The 21,993-nt window shown below is 47.0% G+C and overlaps 1 protein-coding gene across 2 annotated transcripts in view; it reads left to right on the forward strand.

Annotated features, from left to right (window-relative positions):
- The window catches only part of LOC110512917 (CUB and sushi domain-containing protein 3), a 522,509-nt gene that overhangs the window by 14,801 nt on the left and 485,715 nt on the right, over positions 1-21,993 (forward strand). The window lies entirely within an intron of this gene.

A 21,993-nucleotide genomic window follows, 5' to 3' on the forward strand; every position in this document is an offset into this window, starting at 1 on the left:
TAGCTGGGTGTGATATGGCTGTAAGGATAAGGTTATAGACCAGTATAGCTGGGTGTGATATCGCTGTAAGGATAAGGTTATAGACCAGTATAGCTGGGTGTGATATGGCTGTAAGGATAAGGTTATAGACCAGTATAGCTGGGTGTGATATGGCTGTAAGGATAAGGTTATAGACCAGTATAGCTGGGTGTGATATTGCTGTAAGGATAAGGTTATAGACCAGTATAGCTGGGTGTGATATGGCTGTAAGGATAAGGTTATAGACCAGTATAGCTGGGTGTGATATGGCTGTAAGGATAAGGTTATAGATCAGTATAGCTGGGTGTGATATGGCTGTAAGGATAAGGTTATAGACCAGTATAGCTGGGTGTGATATGGCTGTAAGGATAAGGTTATAGACCAGTATAGCAGGGTGTGATATGGCTGTAAGGATAAGGTTATAGACCAGTATAGCTGGGTGTGATATGGCTGTAAGGATAAGGTTATAGACCAGTATAGTTGGGTGTGATATGGCTGTAAGGATACGGTTATAGACCAGTATAGCTGGGTGTGATATGGCTGTAAGGATAAGGTTATAGACCAGTATAGCTGGGTGTGATATGGCTGTAAGGATAAGGTTATAGACCAGTATAGCTGGGTGTGATATGGCTGTAAGGATAAGGTTATAGACCAGTATAGCTGGGTGTGATATGGCTGTAAGGATAAGGTTATAGACCAGTATAGCTGGGTGTGATATGGCTGTAAGGATAAGGTTATAGACCAGTATAGCTGGGTGTGATATGGCTGTAAGGATAAGGTTATAGACCAATATAGCTGGGTGTGATATGGCTGTAAGGATAAGGTTATAGACCAGTATATCAGGGTGTGATATGGCTGTAAGGATAAGGTTATAGACCAGTATAGCTGGGTGTGATATGGCTGTAAGGATAAGGTTATAGATCAGTATAGCCGGGTGTGATATGGCTGTAAGGATAAGGTTATAGACCAGTATAGCTGGGTGTGATATGGCTGTAAGGATAAGGTTATAGACCAGTATAGCTGGGTGTGATATGGCTGTAAGGATAAGGTTATAGATCAGTATAGCTGGGTGTGATATGGCTGTAAGGATAAGGTTATAGACCAGTATAGCTGGGTGTGATATGGCTGTAAGGATAAGGTTATAGACCAGTATAGCTGGGTGTGATATGGCTGTAAGGGTAAGGTTATAGACCAGTATAGCTGGGTGTGATATGGCTGTAAGGATAAGGTTATAGACCAGTATAGCTGGGTGTGATATGGCTGTAAGGATAAGGTTATAGACCAGTATAGCTGGGTTTGATATGGCTGTAAGGATGAGGTTATAGACCAGTATAGCTGGGTGTGATATGGCTGTAAGGATAAGGTTATAGACCAGTATAGCTGGGTGTGATATGGCTGTAAGGATAAGGTTATAGACCAGTATAGCTGGGTGTGATATGGCTGTAAGGATAAGGTTATAGACCAGTATAGCTGGGTGTGATATGGCTGTAAGGATAAGGTTATAGACCAGTATAGCTGGGTTTGATATGGCTGTAAGGATGAGGTTATAGACCAGTATAGCTGGGTGTGATATGGCTGTAAGGATAAGGTTATAGACCAGTATAGCTGGGTGTGATATGGCTGTAAGGATAAGGTTATAGACCAGTATAGCTGGGTGTGATATGGCTGTAAGGATAAGGTTATAGACCAGTATAGCTGGGTGTGATATGGCTGTAAGGATAAGGTTATAGACCAGTATAGCTGGGTTTGATATCGCTGTAAGGATGAGGTTATAGACCAGTATAGCTGGGTGTGATATGGCTGTAAGGATAAGGTTATAGACCAGTATAGCTGGGTGTGATATCGCTGTAAGGATAAGGTTATAGACCAGTATAGCTGGGTGTGATATGGCTGTAAGGATAAGGTTATAGACCAGTATAGCTGGGTGTGATATGGCTGTAAGGATAAGGTTATAGACCAGTATAGCTGGGTGTGATATCGCTGTAAGGATGAGGTTATAGACCAGTATAGCTGGGTGTGATATGGCTGTAAGGATAAGGTTATAGACCAGTATAGCTGGGTGTGATATCGCTGTAAGGATAAGGTTATAGACCAGTATAGCTGGGTGTGATATGGCTGTAAGGATAAGGTTATAGACCAGTATAGCTGGGTGTGATATGGCTGTAAGGATAAGGTTATAGACCAGTATAGCTGGGTGTGATATGGCTGTAAGGATAAGGTTATAGACCAGTATAGTTTGGTGTGATATGGCTGTAAGGATAAGGTTATAGACCAGTATAGTTGGGTGTGATATGGCTGTAAGGATACGGTTATAGACCAGTATAGCTGGGTGTGATATGGCTGTAAGGATAAGGTTATAGACCAGTATAGCTGGGTGTGATATGGCTGTAAGGATAAGGTTATAGACCAGTATAGCTGGGTGTGATATGGCTGTAAGGATAAGGTTATAGACCAGTATAGCTGGGTGTGATATGGCTGTAAGGATAAGGTTATAGTCCAGTATAGCTGGGTGTGATATGGCTGTAAGGATAAGGTTATAGACCAGTATAGCTGGGTGTGATATGGCTGTAAGGATAAGGTTATAGACCAATATAGCTGGGTGTGATATGGCTGTAAGGATAAGGTTATAGACCAGTATATCAGGGTGTGATATGGCTGTAAGGATAAGGTTATAGACCAGTATAGCTGGGTGTGATATGGCTGTAAGGATAAGGTTATAGATCAGTATAGCCGGGTGTGATATGGCTGTAAGGATAAGGTTATAGACCAGTATAGCTGGGTGTGATATGGCTGTAAGGATAAGGTTATAGACCAGTATAGCTGGGTGTGATATGGCTGTAAGGATAAGGTTATAGATCAGTATAGCTGGGTGTGATATGGCTGTAAGGATAAGGTTATAGACCAGTATAGCTGGGTGTGATATGGCTGTAAGGATAAGGTTATAGACCAGTATAGCTGGGTGTGATATGGCTGTAAGGGTAAGGTTATAGACCAGTATAGCTGGGTGTGATATGGCTGTAAGGATAAGGTTATAGACCAGTATAGCTGGGTGTGATATGGCTGTAAGGATAAGGTTATAGACCAGTATAGCTGGGTTTGATATGGCTGTAAGGATGAGGTTATAGACCAGTATAGCTGGGTGTGATATGGCTGTAAGGATAAGGTTATAGACCAGTATAGCTGGGTGTGATATGGCTGTAAGGATAAGGTTATAGACCAGTATAGCTGGGTGTGATATGGCTGTAAGGATAAGGTTATAGACCAGTATAGCTGGGTGTGATATGGCTGTAAGGATAAGGTTATAGACCAGTATAGCTGGGTTTGATATGGCTGTAAGGATGAGGTTATAGACCAGTATAGCTGGGTGTGATATGGCTGTAAGGATAAGGTTATAGACCAGTATAGCTGGGTGTGATATGGCTGTAAGGATAAGGTTATAGACCAGTATAGCTGGGTGTGATATGGCTGTAAGGATAAGGTTATAGACCAGTATAGCTGGGTGTGATATGGCTGTAAGGATAAGGTTATAGACCAGTATAGCTGGGTTTGATATCGCTGTAAGGATGAGGTTATAGACCAGTATAGCTGGGTGTGATATGGCTGTAAGGATAAGGTTATAGACCAGTATAGCTGGGTGTGATATCGCTGTAAGGATAAGGTTATAGACCAGTATAGCTGGGTGTGATATGGCTGTAAGGATAAGGTTATAGACCAGTATAGCTGGGTGTGATATGGCTGTAAGGATAAGGTTATAGACCAGTATAGCTGGGTGTGATATCGCTGTAAGGATGAGGTTATAGACCAGTATAGCTGGGTGTGATATGGCTGTAAGGATAAGGTTATAGACCAGTATAGCTGGGTGTGATATCGCTGTAAGGATAAGGTTATAGACCAGTATAGCTGGGTGTGATATGGCTGTAAGGATAAGGTTATAGACCAGTATAGCTGGGTGTGATATGGCTGTAAGGATAAGGTTATAGACCAGTATAGCTGGGTGTGATATGGCTGTAAGGATAAGGTTATAGACCAGTATAGTTTGGTGTGATATGGCTGTAAGGATAAGGTTATAGACCAGTATAGCTGGGTTTGATATGGCTGTAAGGATAAGGTTATAGACCAGTATAGCTGGGTGTGATATGGCTGTAAGGATAAGGTTATAGACCAGTATAGCTGGGTGTGATATGGCTGTAAGGGTAAGGTTATAGACCAGTATAGCTGGGTGTGATATCGCTGTAAGGATAAGGTTATAGACCAGTATAGCTGGGTGTGATATGGCTGTAAGGATAAGGTTATAGACCAGTATAGCTGGGTGTGATATGGCTGTAATTATAAGGTTATAGACCAGTATAGCTGGGTGTGATATGGCTGTAAGGATAAGGTTATAGACCAGTATAGCTGGGTGTGATATGGCTGTAATTATAAGGTTATAGACCAGTATAGCTGGGTGTGATATGGCTGTAAGGATAAGGTTACAGACCAGTATAGCTGGGTGTGATATGGCTGTAAGGATAAGGTTATAGACCAGTATAGCTGGGTGTGATATGGCTGTAATTATAAGGTTATAGACCAGTATAGCTGGGTTGAACACATACTTTAAAACATACCAAATCAATAGACTATAATAATATCTCCCCTTTAAATATCAAGGCCAAATAACGGTTCATTTGAAATGGTTTAGTCGTAGGCGTTGGTTTCATGGATCTCTGTCTTTGTGTGTCTTCGGCTGCCCCAGGGAGAACTCTGTATAATCTAGATTATTGGGGTGATGGGATGAAAGGAGCACGAAGCCTTCTGCAATGGCATTAACCCACAAATGAACACATACTGTACCATAAAACACAGCTTAATGGAATTCATGCATGTCCTCTCCTCTGAAAGACCAGAATGAATGCTTGTTCATGTGTTTCCTTTGAAGTTGAATAAACAAGATAAATGTTTACAATTTATTTTTATAGATACAAAAGCTTTTATAGAAACGTCAGCGTGTAAGACATTACAAGCATTTTTAATTCACTGCTGTGTTGAGAAGGAACCTGATTCAAATTCACATAATAGATGGCTTACTCAGAGATGGAGGGAGAAAGAGTGAAGGAGAGAGAGAGCGAGAGATTGAGGAAGAAGAGAGAAAAAGAGAGAGAAGAGAGAGAGAGGAGAGAGAAGAGAGAGATGTGGAGGAAGGAGAGAGAAAAAGAGAGAGAAGAGAGAGAGAGAAGAGAGAGAGAGAGAGAGAGAGAGAGAGGTGGAGGAAGGAGAGAGAAAAAGAGAGAAGAGAGAGAGAGAGAGAGGTGGAGGAAGGAGAGAGAAAAAGAGAGAGAAGAGAGAGAGAGAAGAGAGAGACGTGGAGGAAGGAGAGAGAAAAAGAGAGAGAAGAGAGAGAGAGAAGAGAGAGAGAGAGAGACAGAGAGAGAGAGGTGGAGGAAGGAGAGAGAAAAAGAGAGAAGAGAGAGAGAGAGAGAGAGGTGGAGGAAGGAGAGAGAAAAGGAGAGAAGAGAGAGAGGTTGAGCTGTGAGTTAAAGTCTCTCCCTAAGGACAATAGCTACATGTAGTATCACCTTTTGAATAGTCCACGGCTACAGTAGGTTTCTGTCTCCCTAAGGACAATAGCTACATGTAGTATCACCTTTTGAATAGTCCATAGCGGCACATCATTTAAGCTCTGCGACAACTCAACCTTGGCCTGTGCGCTCCTCATTGAGCTGTGTTAATGTTCTTAGTTATGCTTGTTCAATGGATTTGGGGATGTGTTGGCGTACATTTTGTATTTCCTATTTCTTCCCCGGATAAACAACAAGTATTCTGCAGCATCAGCGAACACATGTGAACTTATTTCAGCGCTGATTGGTTGTTGGCTGTTCAATAGTTACGCATACATTCAGAGTTTCTCCCCTGAGGTTTGATTCTGACTCTATTCCAAATAGCACCTTATTCCCTAATCTATTACCCCATGGGCCCTGGTCTATAGTGGGCCCTGGTCAACAGTAGTCTACTACCCTATGGGTCCTGGTCTATAGTGGGCCCCTGTCAACAGTAGTCTACTACCCTATGGGTCCTGGTCTATAGTGGGCCCTGGTCAACAGTAGTCTATTACCCTATGGGCCCTGGTCAACAGTAGTCTATTACCCTATGGGCCCTGGTCTATAGTGGGCCCTGGTCAACAGTAGTCTACTACCCTATGGGCCCTGGTCAACAAATCAAATCAAATCACATTTATTTGTATAGCCCTTCGTACATCAGCTGATATCTCAAAGTGCTGTACAGAAACCCAGCCTAAAACCCCAAACAGCAAGCAATGCAGGTGTAGAAGCACGGTGGCTAGGAAAAACTCCCTAGAAAGGCCAAAACCTAGGAAGAAACCTAGAGAGGAACCAGGCTATGTGGGGTGGCCAGTCCTCTTCTGGATGTGCCGGGTGGAGATTATAACAGAACATGGCCAAGATGTTCAAATGTTCATAAATGACCAGCATGGTCGAATAATAATAAGGCAGAACAGTTGAAACTGGAGCAGCAGCACGGCCAGGTGGACTGGGGACAGCAAGGAGTCATCATGTCAGGTAGTCCTGGGGCATGGTCCTAGGGCTCAGGTCCTCCGAGAGAGAGAAAGAAAGAGAGAAGGAGAGAATTAGAGAACGCACACTTAGATTCACACAGGACACCGATTAGGACAGGAGAAGTACTCCAGATATAACAAACTGACCCTAGCCCCCCGACACATAAACTACTCAAATCAAATCAAATCAAATCAAATGTATTTGTCACATACACATGGTTAGCAGATGTTAATGCGAGTGTAGCGAAATGCTTGTGCTTCTAGTTCCGACAATGCAGTAATAACCAACAAGTAATCTAACTAACAATTCCAAAACTACTGTCTTGTACACAGTGTGAGGGGATAAAGAATATGTACATAAGGATATATGAATGAGTGATGGTACAGAGCAGCATAGGCAAGATACAGTAGATGGTATCGAGTACAGTATATACATATGAGATGAGTATGTAAACAAAGTGGCATAGTTAAAGTGGCTAGTGATACATGTATCACATAAAGATGCAGTAGATGATATAGAGTACAGTATATACGTATACATGTGAGATGAATAATGTAGGGTAAGTAACATTATATAAGGTAGCATTGTTTAAAGTGGCTAGTGATATATTTACATCATTTCCCATCAATTCCCATTATTAAAGTGGCTGGAGTTGAGTCAGTGTCAGTGTGTTGGCAGCAGCCACTCAATGTTAGTGGTGGCTGTTTAACAGTCTGATGGCTTTGAGATAGAAGCTGTCTTTCAGTCTCTCGGTCCCAGCTTTGATGCACCTGTACTGACCTCGCCTTCTGGATGATAGCGGGGTGAACAGGCAGTGGCTCGGGTGGTTGATGTCCTTGATGATCTTTATGGCCTTTCTGTGACATCGGGTGGTGTAGGTGTCCTGGAGGGCAGGTAGTTTGCCCCCGGTGATGCGTTGTGCAGACCTCACTACCCTCTGGAGAGCCTTACGGTTGAGGGCGGAGCAGTTGCCGTACCAGGCGGTGATACAGCCCGCCAGGATGCTCTCGATTGTGCATCTGTAGAAGTTAGTGAGTGCTTTTGGTGACAAGCCGAATTTCTTCAGCCTCCTGAGGTTGAAGAGGCGCTGCTGCGCCTTCTTCACAATGCTGTCTGTGTGAGTGGACCAATTCAGTTTGTCTGTGATGTGTATGCCGAGGAACTTAAAACTTGCTACCCTCTCCACTACTGTTCCCTCTGCTGTTTCCTGAAGTCCACAATCATCTCCTTAGTTTTGTTGACGTTGAGTGTGAGGTTATTTTCCTGACACCACACTCCGAGGGCCCTCACCTCCTCCCTGTAGGCCGTCTCGTCGTTGTTGGTAATCAAGCCTACCACTGTTGTGTCGTCCGCAAACTTGATGATTGAGTTGGAGGCGTGCGTGGCCACGCAGTCGTGGGTGAACAGGGAGTACAGGAGAGGGCTCAGAACGCACCCTTGTGGGGCCCCAGTGTTGAGGATCAGCGGGGAGGAGATGTTGTTGCCTACCCTCACCACCTGGGGGCGGCCCGTCAGGAAGTCCAGTACCCAGTTGCACAGGGCGGGGTCGAGACCCAGGGTCTCGAGCTTGATGACGAGCTTGGAGGGTACTATGGTGTTGAATGCCGAGCTGTAGTCAATTAACAGCATTCTTACATAGGTATTCCTCTTGTCCAGATGGGTTATAGCAGTGTGCAGTGTGGTTGAGATAGCATCGTCTGTGGACCTATTTGGGCGGTAAGCAAATTGGAGTGGGTCTAGGGTGTCAGGTAGGGTGGAGGTGATATGGTCCTTGACTAGTCTCTCAAAGCACTTCATGATGACGGAAGTGAGTGCTACGGGGCGGTAGTCGTTTAGCTCAGTTACCTTAGCTTTCTTGGGAACAGGAACAATGGTGGCCCTCTTGAAGCATGTGAGAACAGCAGACTGGTATAGGGATTGATTGAATATGTCTGTAAACACACCGGCCAGCTGGTCTGCGCATGCTCTGAGGGCGCGACTGGGGATGCCGTTTGGGCCTGCAGCCTTGCGAGGGTTAACACGTTTAAATGTCTTACTCACCTCGGCTGCAGTGAAGGAGAGACCGCAAGTTTTCGTTGCAGGCCGTGTCAGTGGCACTGTATTGTCCTCAAAGCGGGCAAAAAAGTTATTTAGTCTGCCTGGGAGCAGGACATCCTGGTCCGTGACTGGGCTGGATTTCTTCCTGTAGTCCGTGATTGACTGTAGACCCTGCCACATGCCTCTTGTGTCTGAGCCGTTGAATTGAGATTCTACTTTGTCTCTGTACTGACGCTTAGCTTGTTTGATAGCCTTGCGGAGGGAATAGCTGCACTGTTTGTATTCGGTCATGTTACCAGACACCTTGCCCTGATTAAAAGCAGTGGTTCGCGCTTTCAGTTTCACGCGAATGTTGCCATCAATCCACGGTTTCTGGTTAGGGAATGTTTTAATCGTTGCTATGGGAACGACATCTTCAACACAAGTTCTAATGAACTCGCACACCGAATCAGCGTATTCGTCAATGTTGTTGTCTGACGCAATACGAAACATGTCCCAGTCCACGTGATGGAAGCAGTCTTGGAGTGTGGAGTCAGCTTGGTCGGACCAGCGTTGGACAGACCTCAGCGTGGGAGCCTCTTGTTTTAGTTTCTGTCTGTAGGCAGGGATCAACAAAATGGAGTCGTGGTCAGCTTTTCCGAAAGGGGGGCGGGGCAGGGCCTTATATGCGTCGCGGAAGTTAGAGTAACAATGATCCAAGGTCTTTCCACCCCTGGTTGCGCAATCGATATGCTGATAAAATTTAGGGAGTCTTGTTTTCAGATTAGCCTTGTTAAAATCCCCAGCTACAATGAATGCAGCCTCCGTATAAATGGTTTCCAGTTTGCAAAGAGTCAAATAAAGTTCATTCAGAGCCAACGATGTGCAGCATAAATACTGGAGGCTGAGACAGGAGGGGTCAGGAGACACTGTGGCCCCATCCGAGGACACCCCCGGACAGGGCCAAACAGGAAGGATATAACCCCACCCACTTTGCCAAAGCACAGCCCCCACACCACTAGAGGGATATCTACAACCACCAACTTACCATCCTGAGACAAGGCTGAGTATAGCACACAAAGATCTCCGCCATAGCACAACCCAAGGGGGGGCGCCAACCCAGACAGGATGACCACATCAGTGAATCAACCCACTCAGGTGACGCACCCCTTCCAGGGACGGCATGAGAGAGCCCCAGTAAGCCAGTGACTCAGCCCCTGTAATAGGGTTAGAGGCAGAGAATCCCAGTGGAAAGAGGGGAACCGGCCAGGCAGAGACAGCAAAGGCGGTTCGTTGCTCCAGAGCCTTTCCGTTCACCTTCCCACTCCTGGGCCAGACTACACTCAATCATATGACCCACTGAAGAGATGAGTCTTCAGTAAAGACTTAAAGGTTGAGACCGAGTTTGCGTCTCTGACATGGGTAGGCAGACCGTTCCATAAAAATGGAGCTCTATAGGAGAAAGCCCTGCCTCTAGCTGTTTGCTTAGAAATTCTAGGGACAATTAGGAGGCCTGCGTCTTGTGACCGTAGCGTACGTGTAGGTATGTACGGCAGGACCAAATCAGAGAGATAGGTAGGAGCAAGCCCATGTAATGCTTTGTAGGTTAGCAGTAAAACCTTGAAATCTGCCCTTGCTTTGACAGGAAGCCAGTGTAGGGAGGCTAGCACTGGAGTAATATGATCAAATTTTTTGGTTCTAGTCAGGATTCTAGCAGCCGTATTTAGCACTAACTGAAGTTTATTTAGTGCTTTATCCGGGTAGCCGGAAAGTAGAGCATTGCAGTAGTCTAACCTAGAAGTGACAAAAGCATGGATTAATTTTTCTGCATCATTTTTGGATAGAAAGTTTCTGATTTTTGCAATGTTACGTAGATGGAAAAAAGCTGTCCTTGAAATGGTCTTGATATGTTCTTCAAAAGAGAGATCAGGGTCCAGAGTAACGCCGAGGTCCTTCACAGTTTTATTTGAGACGACTGTACAACCATTAAGATTAATTGTCAGATTCAACACAAGATCTCTTTGTTTCTTGGGACCTAGAACAAGCATCTCTGTTTTGTCCGAGTTTAAAAGTAGAAAGTTTGCAGCCATCCACTTCCTTATGTCTGAAACACATGCATCTAGCAAGGGCAATTTTCGGGCTTCAGCATGTTTCATTGAAATGTACAGCTGTGTGTCGTCCGCATAGCAGTGAAAGTTAACATTATGTTTTGAAATAACATCCCCAAGAGGTAAAATATATAGTGAAAACAATAGTGGTTCTAAAACGGAACCTTGAGGAACACCGAAATGTACAGTTGATTTGTCAGAGGACAAACCATTCACAGAGACAAACTGATATCTTTCCGACAGATAAGATCTAAACCAGGCCAGAACTTGTCCGTGTAGACCAATGATTTGATTTGATTTGATTTGAGTAGTCTATTACCCCATGGGCCCTGGTCTATAGTGGGCCCTGGTCAACAGTAGTCTATTACCCTATGGGCCCTGGTCTATAGTGGGCCCTGGTCAAAAGTAGTCTATTACCCTATGGGCCCTGGTCTATAGTGGGCCCTGGTCAACAGTAGTCTACTACCCTATTGTCCCTGGTCAACAGTAGTCTATTACCCTATAGACCCTGGTCAACAGTAGTCTATTACCCTATAGACCCTGGTCAACAGTAGTCTACTACCCTATAGACCCTGCTCAACAGTAGTCTACTACCCTATTGGCCCTGGTCAACAGTAGTCTACTAACCTGGTCAACAGTAGTCTACTACCCTATTGGCCCTGGTCAACAGTAGGCTACTAACCTGGTCAACAGTAGTCTACTACCCTATTGGCCCTGGTCAACAGTAGTCCAATACATTATGGGCCCTGGTCTATAGTGGGCCCTGGTGAACAGTAGTCTACTACCCTATTGGCCCTGGTCAACAGTAGTCTACTACCCTATGGTCCCTGGTCAACAGTAGTCTACTACCCTATTGGCCCTGGTCAACAGTAGTCCACTACCCTGGTCTATAGTAGCCTACTACCCTGGTCAACAGTAGTCTACTACCCTATTGGCCCTGGTCAACAGTAGTCCACTACCCTGGTCTATAGTAGCCTACTACCCTGGTCAACAGTAGTCTACTACCCTATAGACCCTGGTCAACAGTAGTCTACTACCCTATGGGCCCTGGTCAACAGTAGTCCACTACCCTATAGACCCTGGTCAACAGTAGTCCACTACCCTATTGGCCCTGGTCAACAGTAGTCCACTACCCTGGTCTATAGTAGCCTACTACCCTGATCAACAGTAGTCTACTACCCTATAGACCCTGGTCAACAGTAGTCCACTACCCTGGTCTATAGTAGCCTACTACCCTGGTCAACAGTAGTCTACTACCCTATGGTCCCTGGTCAACAGTAGTCTACTACCCTATTGGCCCTGGTCAACAGTAGTCCTCTACCCTGGTCTATAGTAGCCTACTACCCTGGTCAACAGTAGTCTACTACCCTATTGGCCCTGGTCAACAGTAGTCCACTACCCTGGTCTATAGTAGCCTACTACCCTGGTCAACAGTAGTCTACTACCCTATAGACCCTGGTCAACAGTAGTCTACTACCCTATGGGCCCTGGTCAACAGTAGTCCACTACCCTATAGACCCTGGTCAACAGTAGTCCACTACCCTATTGGCCCTGGTCAACAGTAGTCCACTACCCTGGTCTATAGTAGCCTACTACCCTGTTCAACAGTAGTCTACTACATTATGGGCCCTGGTCTATAGTGGGCCCTGGTCCACAGTAGTCTACTACCCTATTGGCCCTGGTCAACAGTAGTCTATTACCCTATGGGTCCTGGTCTATAGTGGGCCCTGGTCAACAGTAGTCTACTACCCTATTGACCCTGGTCAACAGTAGTCTACTACCCTATGGGCCCTGGTCAACAGTAGTCTACTACCCTATTGACCCTGGTCAACAGTAGTCTACTACCCTATTTACCCTGGTCAACAGTAGTCCCCTACCCTATGGGCCCTGGTCTATAGTGGGCCCTGGTCAACAGTAGTCTACTACCCTATTGACCCTGGTCAACAGTAGTCTACTACCCTATTGGCCCTGGTCAACAGTAGTCTACTACCCTATGGGCCCTGGTCAACAGTAGTCCACTACCCTATGGGCCCTGTTCTATAGTAGGCCCTGGTCAACAGTAGTCCCCTACCCTATGGGCCCTGGTCTATAGTGGGCCCTGGTCAACAGCAGTCTACTACCCTGGTCAACAGTAGTCTACTACCCTATTGGCCCTGGTCAACAGTAGTCCCCTACCCTATAGACCCTGGTCAACAGTAGTCCACTACCCTATAGACCCTGGTCAACAGTAGTCCACTACCCTATAGACCCTGGTCAACAGTAGTCTATTACCCTATAGACCCTGGTCAACAGTAGTCCACTACCCTATAGACCCTGGTCAACAGTAGTCTACTACCCTATAGACCCTGGTCAACAGTAGTCTACTAACCTGGTCAACAGTAGTCTACTACCCTATTGGCCCTGGTCAACAGTAGTCTACTACCCTGGTCAACAGTAGTCTACTACCCTATTGGCCCTGGTCAACAGTAGGCTACTAACCTGGTCAACAGTAGTCTACTACCCTATTGGCCCTGGTCAACAGTAGTCTATTACCCTATTGTCCCTGGTCAACAGTAGTCTATTACCCTATTGTCCCTGGTCAACAGTAGTCTACTACCCTATAGACCCTGGTCAACAGTAGTCTACTACCCTATGGGCCCTGGTCTATAGTGGGCCCTGGTCAACAGTAGTCCCCTACCCTATGGGCCCTGGTCTATAGTGGACCCTGGTCAACAGTAGTCTATTACCCTATAGACCCTGGTCAACAGTAGTCTACTACCCTATAGACCCTGGTCAACAGTAGTCCACTACCCTATGGGCCCTGGTCTATAGTGGGCCCTGGTCAACAGTAGTCCCCTACCCTATGGGCCCTGGTCTATAGTGGGCCCTGGTCAACAGCAGTCTACTACCCTGGTCAACAGTAGTCTACTACCCTATTGGCCCTGGTCAACAGTAGTCCCCTACCCTATAGACCCTGGTCAACAGTAGTCCACTACCCTATAGACCCTGGTCAACAGTAGTCCACTACCCTATAGACCCTGGTCAACAGTAGTCTATTACCCTATAGACCCTGGTCAACAGTAGTCCACTACCCTATAGACCCTGGTCAACAGTAGTCTACTACCCTATGGGCCCTGGTCAACAGTAGTCCACTACCCTATAGACCCTGGTCAACAGTAGTCCACTACCCTATAGACCCTGGTCAACAGTAGTCCCCTACCCTATGGGCCCTGGTCAACAGTAGTCCACTTTCCTATGGGCCCTGATCAATATAAAGGGCCTTTGGAAAGTATTCAGACCTCTTGACTTTTTCAACATTTTGTTACGTTACAGACTTTTCTAAAATGGATTATATTGTTTTTTCCCTCATCAATCTACACATAATAACCCCTATAATGACAAAGAGAAAACTGATTATTAGAAAATTTAGCAAATTTATAAAAAATAAATAAATGATATTACAATTACATACAGTGCCTTGCGAAAGTATTCGGCCCCCTTGAACTTTGCGACCTTTTGCCACATTTCAGGCTTCAAACATAAATGTATAAAACTGTATTTTTTTGTGAAGAATCAACAACAAGTGGGACACAATCATGAAGTGGAACGACATTTATTGGATATTTCAAACTTTTTTAACAAATCAAAAACTGAAAAATTGGGCGTGCAAAATTATTCAGCCCCCTTAAGTTAATACTTTGTAGCGCCACATTTTGCTGCGATTACAGCTGTAAGTCGCTTGGGGTATGTCTCTATCAGTTTGGCACATCGAGAGACTGACATTTTTTCCCATTCCTCCTTGCAAAACAGCTCGAGCTCAGTGAGGTTGGATGGAGAGCATTTGTGAACAGCAGTTTTCAGTTCTTTCCACAGATTCTCGATTGGATTCAGGTCTGGACTTTGACTTGGCCATTCTAACACCTGGATATGTTTATTTTTGAACCATTCCATTGTAGATTTTGCTTTATGTTTTGGATCATTGTCTTGTTGGAAGACAAATCTCCGTCCCAGTCTCAGGTCTTTTGCAGACTCCATCAGGTTTTCTTCCAGAATGGTCCTGTATTTGGCTCCATCCATCTTCCCATCAATTTTAACCATCTTCCCTGTCCCTGCTGAAGAAAAGCAGGCCCAAACCATGATGCTGCCACCACCATGTTTGACAGTGGGGATGGTGTGTTCAGGGTGATGGGCTGTGTTGCTTTTACGCCAAACATAACGTTTTGCATTGTTGCCAAAAAGTTCAATTTTAGTTTCATCTGACCAGAGCACCTTCTTCCACATGTTTGGTGTGTCTCCCAGGTGGCTTGTGGCAAACTTTAAACAACACTTTTTATGGATATCTTTAAGAAATGGCTTTCTTCTTGCCACTCTTCCATAAAGGCCAGATTTGTGCAATATACGACTGATTGTTGTCCTATGGACAGAGTCTCCCACCTCGGCTGTAGATCTCTGCAGTTCATCCAGAGTGATCATGGGCCTCTTGGCTGCATCTCTGATCAGTCTTCTCCTTGTATGAGCTGAAAGTTTAGAGGGACGGCCAGGTCTTGGTAGATTTGCAGTGGTCTGATACTCCTTCCATTTCAATATTATCGCTTGCACAGTGCTCCTTGGGATGTTTAAAGCTTGGGAAATATTTTTGTATCCAAATCCGGCTTTAAACTTCTTCACAACAGTATCTCGGACCTGCCTGGTGTGTTCCTTGTTCTTCATGATGCTCTCTGCGCTTTTAACGGACCTCTGAGACTATCACAGTGCAGGTGCATTTATACGGAGACTTGATTACACACAGGTGGATTGTATTAATCATCATTAGTCATTTAGGTCAACATTGGATCATTCAAAGATCCTCACTGAACTTCTGGAGAGAGTTTGCTGCACTGAAAGTAAAGGGGCTGAATAATTTTGCACGCCCAATTTTTCAGTTTTTGATTTGTTAAAAAAGTTTGAAATATCCAATAAATGTCGTTCCACTTCATGATTGTGTCCCACTTGTTGTTGATTCTTCACAAAAAAATACAGTTTTATATCTTTATGTTTGAAGCCTGAAATGTGGCAAAAGGTCGCAAAGTTCAAGGGGGCCGAATACTTTCGCAAGGCACTGTAAGTATTCAGACTCTTTACTCAGGACTTTGTTGAAGCACCTTTGGCAGCAATTACAGCCTCCAGTCTTCTTGGGTATGACGCTACAAGCTTGGCACACCTGTATTTGGGGAGTTTCTCCCATTCTTCTCTGCAGATCCTCTCAAGCTCTGTCAGGTTGGATGGGGAGCGTCGCTGCACAGCTATTTTCGATCAAGTTAATGTCAGGGCCCTGGCTGGGCCACTCAAGGACATTCAGAGACTTGTCCCAAAGCCAATTCTGCTTTGTCTTAGCTGTGTACTTAAGGTCGTTGTCCTGTTGGTGACCCTTCGGCTCTGTCTGACGTCCTGAGCGCTCTGGAGCAGGTTTTCATCAAGGATCTCTCTGTACTTTGCTCCTTTCATCTGTCCCTCGATCCTGACTAGTCTCCCCGTTCCTGCCGCTGAAAAACATCCCCACAGCATGAAGCTGCCACCACCATGTAGGGATGCTGCTAGGTTTCCTCCAGATGTCACACTTGGCATTCAGGCCAAAGAGTTACATCTTGGTTTCGTCAGACCAGAGAATCTTGATTCTCATGGTCTGAGAGTCCTTTAGGTGCCTTTTGGTAAACTCCAAGTGTGCTGTCATGTGCCTTTTACTGAAGAGTAGCTTCCGTCTGGCCACTCTACCATAAATGTCAGATTGTTGGAGTGCTGCAGAGATGGTTGTCCTTCTGGAAGTTTCTTCCGTCTCCACAGAGGAACTAGGGAGCTCTGTCAGATTGACCATCGGGTTCTTGGTCACCTCCCTGACCAAGGCCCTTTCCCCCCGATTGCTCAGTTTTGCATGGCAGCCATCTCTAGTAAGAGTCTTGGTGGTTCCAAACTTCTTCCTTTTAAGAATGAGGGAGGCCACTGTGTTCTTGGGGACCTTCAATGCTGAAGACATGTTTTGTTACCCTTCCCCAGTTCTGTTCCTCGACACCATCCTGTCTCTGAGCTCTATGGACACTGCCTTCGACCTCATGACTTGGTTTTTGCTCTGACATGTACTATAGACAGGTGTGTGTGTGCCTTTACAAATCATGTCCAATCAAGTGAATTTACCACAGGTGGACTCCAATCAAGTAGAAACATCTCAAGGATGATCAATGGAAACAGGATGCTCCTAATAGCAAAGGGTCTGAAAAAAATATGTAAATAAGGTATTTAAGTTTTTTATCAATGCATTTGCAAAAATTGATAAAAAAACAGTTTTCGCTTTGTCATTATGGGGCATTGTGATGTCATTATGGGGCATTGTGATGTCATTATGGGGTAGTGTGATGTCATTATGGGGTATTGTGATGTCATTATGGGATATTGTGATGTCATTATGGGATATTGTGATGTCATTATGGGATATTGTGATGTCATTATGGGGTATTGTGATGTCATTATGGGGTATTGTGATGTCATTATGGGGTATTGTGATGTCATTATGGGGTATTGTGTCTAGATTGATGAGGCAAAAAAAAATGCAATCCATTTTAGAATAAGGCTGTAACCTAACAAAATGTGTAAAAAGGGGAAGGGGGTCTGAATGCTTTTCCAAATGCACAGTAGAGGAAGGGTGCCAGTTGGTACCCAACCAGACTGGAATCTCAAGGGAGAAGACAGTAGAATCTGTCTTCTGGTCAACACAATGGAAACCTGAACATAATTGACCTGTTAATTAAGATGGACGGTAATTACTCCTGCAGGGGAAAGGCAGTGAAGGGGGATAAACCATGCATTATAATTACACTTGGATTTTTATTAATAGACAATTTGCAGAGTTGCCTTTCAATAAAACAGCTAAGCTTTGGCTTGTCCTTGTCATAGGCAAAGTGTGTGTGTGTATGTGTGTGTGTGTGTGTGTGTGTGTGTGTGCGTGCGTGCGTGCGTGCGTGTGCGTGCGTGCGTGTGTGTGTGTGTTTTTGTGTGTATGTGACTGCGTGTGTTTTTGCATTGAAAATGTCCTAATTAATGGAAATTGCATTTTTCCAAAGCCTAACCCAAATAATCAAAGTATTTGTAGTCTGACCAGTGTAGTCTGACCAGTGTTGTCTGACCAGTGTAGTCTGACCAGTGTAATCTGATCAGTGTGGTCTGACCAGTGTAGTCTGACCAGTATAGTCTGACCAGTGTTGTCTGACCAGTGTAGTCTGACCAGTGTAGTCTGACCAGTGTAGTCTGACCAGTGTAGTCTGACCAGTGTAATCTGATCAGTGTGGTCTGACCAGTGTAGTCTGACCAGTGTAGTCTGACCAGTGTAGTCTAACCAGTGTAGTCTGACCAGTGTAGTCTGACCAGTGTTGTCTGACCCGTGTAGTCTGACCAGTGTAATCTGATCAGTGTGGTCTGACCAGTGTAGTCTGACCAGTGTAGTCTGACCAGTGTTGTCTGACCAGTGTAGTCTGACCAGTGTAGTCTGACCAGTGTAGTCTAACCAGTGTAGTCTGACCAGTGTAGTCTGACCAGTGTAGTCTGACCAGTGTGGTCTGACCAGTGTAGTCTGACCAGTGTGGTCTGACCAGTGTAGTCTGACCTGTGTGGTCTGACCAGTGTAGTCTAACCAGTGTAGTCTGACCAGTGTAGTCTGAACAGTGTGGTCTGACCAGTGTAGTCTGACCAGTGTGGTCTGACCAGTGTAGTCTAACAAGTGTAGTCTGACCAGTATAGTCTGAACAGTGTGGTCTGTCTGACCAGTGTAGTCTGACCAGTGTAGTCTGACCAGTGTGGTCTGACCAGTGTAGTCTGACCAGTGTAGTCTGATCAGTGTAGTCTAACCAGTGTAGTCTAACCAGTGTAGTCTGACCAGTGTAGTTTAACCAGTGTAGTCTGACCAGTGTAGTCTGACCAGTGTAGTCTAACCAGTGTAGTCTAACCAGTGTAGTCTGACCAGTGTAGTCTGACCAGTGTGGTCTGACCAGTGTAGTCCGACCCATGTAGTCTGACCAGTGTGGTCTGACCAGTATGGTCTGACCAGTGTAGTCTGACCAGTGTGGCCTGACCAGTGTGGTCTGACCAGTGTGGTATGACCAGTGTAGTCTGACCAGTGTGGTCTGACCAGTGTGGTCTGAATAGCGTGGTCTGACCAGTGTAGTCTGGTCAGTGTAGTCTGACCAGTGTCTGACCAGTGTAGTCTGACCAGTGTAGTCTGACCAGTGTAGTCTAACCAGTGTAGTCTGACCAGTGTAGTCTGACCAGTGTAGTCTGACCAGTGTGGTCTGACCAGTGTAGTCTGACCAGTGTCTGACCCATCCTGTCAAGGTAGTGATTTTTTGCCAGCCTGCCCGCAGACAGTAGGAGAGAAGAGGGAAGACTGGTGCATGTATTAGGAATACCCTGAGTGGGTAGTGGGTAGGCTGGGGAAGGTAAAGACCTAGAGTGTGTAGTGGGTAGGGTGGGAAAGGTACAGACCAGGAGAGTGGGTAGTGGGTAGGCTGGGGATGGTACAGACCAGGAGAGTGGGTAGTGAGTAGCCAGGAGAAGGTACAGACCAGGAGAGTGGGTAGTGGGTAGGGTGGGGAAGGTACAGACCAGGAGAGTGGGTAGTGGGTAGGGTGGGGAAGGTACAGACCAGGAGAGTGTGTAGTGGGTAGGGTGGGGAAGGTACAGACCAGGAGAGTGGGTAGTGGGTAGGGAGGGGGGCGTACAGACCAGGAGAGTGGGTAGTGGGTAGGCAGGGAAGGTACAGACCAGGAGAGTGGGTAGTGGGTAGGCTGGGGAAGGTACAGACCAGGAGAGTGGGTAGTGGGTAGGGTGGGGAAGGTACAGACCAGGAGAGTGGGTAGTGGGTAGGCTGGGGAAGGTACAGACCAGGAGAGTTGGTAGTGGGTAGGCTGGGGAAGGTACAGACCAGGAGAGTTGGTAGTGGGTAGGCTGGGGAAGGTACAGACCAGGAGAGTGGGTAGTGGGTGGGCTAGGGAAGGTACAGACCAGGAGAGTGGGTAGTGGGTGGGCTGGGGAAGGTACAGACCAGGAGAGAGGGTAGTGGGTGGGCTGGGGAAGGTACAGACCAGGAGAGTGGGTAGTGGGTAGGGTGGGGAAGGTACAGACCAGGAGAGTAGGTAGTGGGTAGGCTGGGGAAGGTACAGACCAGGAGAGTGGGTAGTGGGTAGGGTGGGGAAGGTACAGACCAGGAGAGTGGGTAGTGGGTAGGCTGGGGAAGGTACAGACCAGGAGAGAGGGTAGTGGGTGGGCTGGGGAAGGTACAGACCAGGAGAGTGGGTAGTGGGTAGGGTGGGGAAGGTACAGACCAGGAGAGTAGGTAGTGGGTAGGCTGGGGAAGGTACAGACCAGGAGAGTGGGTAGTGGGTAGGGTGGGGAAGGTACAGACCAGGAGAGTGGGTAGTGGGTAGGCTGGGGAAGGTACAGACCAGGAGAGTTGGTAGTGGGTAGGCTGGGGAAGGTACAGACCAGGAGAGTGGGTAGTGGGTGGGCTGGGGAAGGTACAGACCAGGAGAGTGGGTAGTGGGTAGGGTGGGGAAGGTACAGACCAGGAGAGTGGGTAGTGGGTAGGGTGGGGAAGGTACAGACCAGGAGAGTGTGTAGTGGGTAGGCTGGGGAAGGTACAGACCAGGAGAGTTGGTAGAGGGTAGGCTGGGGAAGGTACAGACCAGGAGAGTGGGTAGTGGGTGGGCTGGGGAAGGTACAGCCCAGGAGAGTGGGTAGTGGGTAGGGTGGGGAAGGTACAGACCAGGAGAGTGGGTAGTGGGTAGGGGGGAAGGTACAGACCAGGAGAGTGGGTAGTGGGTAGGATGGGGTAAGTACAGACCAGGAGAGTGGGTAGTGGGTAGGGTGAGGACGGTACAGACCAGGAGAGTGGGTAGTGGGTAGGGTGGGGAAGGTACAGACCAGGAGAGTGGGTAGTGGGTAGGGTGGGGAAGGTACAGACCAGGAGAGTGGGTAGTGGGTATGGTGGGGAAGGTACCAACCAGGAGAGTGGGTAGTGGGTAGGCTGGGGAAGGTACAGACCTAGAGTGTGTAGTGTGTAGGGTGGGGAAGGTACAGACCAGGAGAAGTGGGTAGTGGGTAGGCTGGGGATGGTGCAGACCAGGAGAGTGGGTAGTGAGTAGCCAGGAGAAGGTACAGACCAGGAGAGTGGGTAGTGGGTAGGGTGGGGAAGTTACAGACCAGGAGAGTGGGTAGTGGGATGGGTGGGGAAGGTACCGACCAGGAGAGTGTGTAGTGGGTAGGGTGGGGAAGGTACAGACCAGGAGAGTGGGTAGTGGGTAGTGTGTGGAAGGTACAGACCAGGAGAGTGGGTAGTTTTGTAGGGTGGGGAAGGTACAGACCAAGAGAGTGGGTTGTGGGTAGGCTGGGGAAGGTACAGACCAGAAGAGTGGGTAGTGGGTAGGGTGGGGAAGTTACAGACCAGGAGAGTGGGTAGTGGGTAGGGTGGGGAAGGTACAGACCAGGAGAGTGGGTAGTGGGTGGGGTGGGGAAGGTACAGACCAGGAGAGTGGGTAGTGGGTAGGGTGGGGAAGGTACAGACCAGGAGAGTGTGTAGTGGGTAGGGTGGGGAAGGTACAGACCAGGAGAGTGGGTAGTGGGTAGGGTGGGGAAGGTACAGACCAGGAGAGTGGGTAGTTTTGTAGTGTGGGGAAGGTACAGACCAAGAGTGTGGGTAGTGGGTGGGCTGGGGAAGGTACAGACCAGGAGAGTGGGTAGTGGGTAGGGTGGGGAAGGTACAGACCAGGAGAGTGGGTAGTGGGTAGGGTGGGGAAGGTACAGACCAGGATGGTGGGTAGTGGGTAGGCAGGGGAAGGTACAGACCAGGAGAGTGGGTAGTGGGTAGGGTGGGGAAGGTACAGACCAGGAGAGTGGGTAGTGGGTAGGCTGGGGAAGGTACAGACCAGGAGAGTGGGTAGTGGTTAGGCTGGGGAAGGTACAGACCAGGAGAGTAGGTAGTGGGTAGGATGGGGTAGGTACAGACCAGGAGAGTGGGTAGTGGGTAGTGGGTAAACTGCGGAAGGTACAGACCAGGAGAGTGGGTAGTGGGTAGGCTGGGGAAGGTACAGACCAGGAGAGTGGGTAGTGGGTAGTGTGGGGAAGGTACAGACCAGGAGAGTGGGTAGTGGGTGGGCTGGGGAAGGTACAGACCAGGAGAGTGGGTAGTGGGTAGTGGGTAGGGTGGGGATGGTACAGAACAGCTGGAGGTACCAATTTACCAGACTTGTTGTTGGTCTCAAAACACCAGTGTTACTGTGAAGGGGATTGTGGGAAATGCTACAGTG

This window comes from Oncorhynchus mykiss, chromosome 2, assembly GCF_057628025.1.
Source record: "Oncorhynchus mykiss isolate SJ-2025 chromosome 2, ASM5762802v1, whole genome shotgun sequence".
Lineage (NCBI taxonomy): Eukaryota > Metazoa > Chordata > Actinopteri > Salmoniformes > Salmonidae > Oncorhynchus > Oncorhynchus mykiss.